Source organism: Marmota marmota, unplaced genomic scaffold, assembly GCF_001458135.2.
Source record: "Marmota marmota marmota unplaced genomic scaffold, marMar, whole genome shotgun sequence".
Taxonomy (NCBI): domain Eukaryota; kingdom Metazoa; phylum Chordata; class Mammalia; order Rodentia; family Sciuridae; genus Marmota; species Marmota marmota.
The window spans coordinates 43,866,058-43,869,307 of record NW_026000229.1 but is presented as its reverse complement, the minus strand read 5'-3'; positions in this window follow the sequence as shown (position 1 = coordinate 43,869,307).

The window sequence follows — 3,250 nt, the reverse complement described above, 5'->3', positions numbered from 1 at the left end:
TCTACTATCTGCTCATTTTCTTTTTGTAAATTGAAAACTATGCTAAAATGCAGTGTATTCATTAATTAAAAAACAAACACTAATTTGTGTTTTAGGACCTCTTCAAATAAAACAAACCTGATTGTGCCGGTTGCCTCTTTTTCTGATGTACTTACAAAAGGAGGATGGGGGAAACCTGCCTACCATTTTCTTTTCTTTTCTTTTTTAATATTTTTTTAAAGAGAGAGAGAATTTTAATATTTATTTTTTAGTTTTCGGCGGACACAACATCTTTGTTTGTATGTGGTGCTGAGGATTGAACCCGGGCCGCACGCATGCCAGGTGAGCGCTCTACCACTTGAGCCACATCCCCAGCGCCTGCCTACCATTTTCTTCTGATGTCATTGGGATTTCAATTGCAAGATGCTCCAAAAGGAGGTGAAGCCATGGGTAAATTACTGTGCTTTCCTCGTAAACGGTCCTCACAGATCCCTGGGTTACTGCCACAATTTTGGTGAAAGTTTCATTTGGGAATTTAGGTAAATAACTAGGAAAAATGGATTTCCCCCAGTAGTTGTAGTAGCGTTGCCTTGAAACCAACGAAGTGGGCATGTAGGAACAGTAGGTGGACACAAGGTTCTCCCAGAGAAGTTGTAACCTCACTTAGCGCATTTTATAACCCTCTTGCTACGTCTCTCTTACCCCAAAACACAATTTTAAAAATCAAGTTTTGTATCTGGCTCTTATTCTAAGAATCAAGTCACCTTCATCTTACAAACAAAGGTTTGTAAGGTCACAATCCTTTAGAAATTCCTGTTTTAAAAATAGAAAAAATGTAAATAATTGTTTACAATTACACTACATGCATTTGATAGAATGCTATACAGCCTTTTAAAATACAAATTCTAACATTAAAAAAATGCAGCTGACTCTTGAACATCACAGGAGTTAGGGATGCTGATTACTATAGACGCAAAATTCACATGTAACCTTCTGTTTTTTTGATACTTAGGATTAAACCCAGGGGTGCTCTACTGCCAAGTCACATCCCCAGATCTTTTTAATTTTACTTTGACACAAGGTCTCACTAAATTGCCCAGACTGGCCCTGAATTTATAATTCTCCTACCTCAGCTTCCCAACTAGCTAGATTACAGATATATACCATCACACCTGGCCAGATATAACTTTTGACATCACCAAAATTGTTCCACCAATAACCTGCTGTTGAACAGAAGCCTTACTGATAACATAGACAGTGAACACACATTTTGTATGTTATATGTATTTTATATGGTAAAAAATACTCAAGAACCATGAGAGATCACTTTTTACTCCAACATGTAACTTGCAATGCAGAGATTACCAGAGACATAGGACTTTTTAAGCGGATACTAGCAACACCTGAGCAACAGAAAAGGTGGGGAATTTGAAATTATTACAGTGGTACAGGATGTACTACAGTTATTTTATGCAGGTATGATTTAATGCTGCATTTTACATTTGTTTACATATCTCTAAGCTTAAGATAACACCTTCTATGTTGTGTTTATGAACAAAAGTTTTGACTAATTTTAACTTATAAACTACTGTTTACATATATTTTTGCATTCATGACATACCTTTTACTTGTGTGTTTTTTTTCCATTTCCATTTATTTTATATTCTTTTGCAAGTTTTTTTGTGATTTATTGCAAATCTTCAAACAAAATTCTGCATATAAGTTCAAACCTAGACGGTTCAAGGGTCAACGGTACATAACATAATTGATTTTTTTTTTTAAGTTGAGAAGCACAACCTAATTTGATTTTTGTTAAGCTGTGGCAATATGTTATATATTCAGGAGAACATATCTGGAGAAATGCAATCCAAACTGCTTTACAAGGGGGTTGATAGATCATGGACTTCCATTTTCACATAGGAATTTCTGTAATGTTTGAAGTTTTATAGATAAAACATGTTAGTTTTGTATTAACCTAGCTTCAATGTTTAAAAAAAAATCTCTGAATTTCTTCTTGAATGCTATGTAGCCTGACACAGTACAGAGCTGGCATGCAAGTCAATGGGGAGCTGTGTCCCTTCTCTTTCCAGCTCTGCCAGACCTTGGCTGCATACTTGCATGACAAAGTCTAAGAGCCCCTCCTGAGTCCTGTGCTTACCAAGGATACATACTACCTCTTCTGGGTAGAAACTGTCATGAAAACATCTATAGAAGCTTTAAGAGGCCTTTGGCACTATAAAGAATCTCAGACAGAATTTCACTGAGTCCCTTTATCCACTGAAGAAAACACTCTGCTCTGTGCTGAATCCTGGGCTGGTGCTTATTCAACAAATGGCTGGAGGCAGGGACCATAGTACTTCACAAGACGGCCCTTATATTCTTAGGAGTTTATTCATATTTAAAAAAAATTTAAATAGCTGCTTAAAATTATAGAACAGCTGTTCAATGACATCCTCTATAGCTATTTTTAAGTTGTGCCAAGCTCCATGCCTGACACATAGTGGCTCTTCAATAAATATTCATTGAATGCATACATTGATTTTTGAGAGTAAGTAGACTTACACTCAGTTCTATTTTTTTTTTCACCCAAATTTACAATATAAATTTTGGCAATGACATCACATGGTTATGAAGCCAGAATTAGACAGGCAGTCAGTGTAGATGGAGGCCAATTTGAGTGAATCTAGGAAGTTGCAGACTGCCCCCTGAGAGATTAAAATGCCTTCAGAGCTCTTCCTCCACCATTAATCTGCCCCTGCTCCAACCTATTGCTAAGGTAACCTGTCCCAGGAATTGTCCCTCCCTACAGGGAGCTATAAAGGAGCTGGATTAGAAACCAGGAAGCCTGTACTCTTGTTCTGGTTGTGCTATTTGTCAGCTGTGTGAACTTGAAGAAGTCACTTCACTTTTGTGAATTTCTATTTCCTACCTGTAAAATATAGGAGGAGTGGGAAGGCAGGTTTCTGTAATAATTTTCTGAAAATAAGCTTTAGCGTCTGCTTTTTGCCATCCTATATGAGCAATTATCTAAGCCTAGGACTTTTCAATTACATATATTAGATATCATCTTGCTAGTTTTGGTGTCTTAATTTTTTACACAAAATCACCTTCCCTGACTACCTTTAAGTGTGTAGTGGCTAGAGGGCCTATCCTTCAATGAACAGAAAATAGATCTGGTTGTCTAAAGAAACCATCTACAAAATATTTGAATCACTATAATCCTCCAGAGTCTTCAGCCCAATCTTTAAAGTTAGTCAAATATCATTTGAGA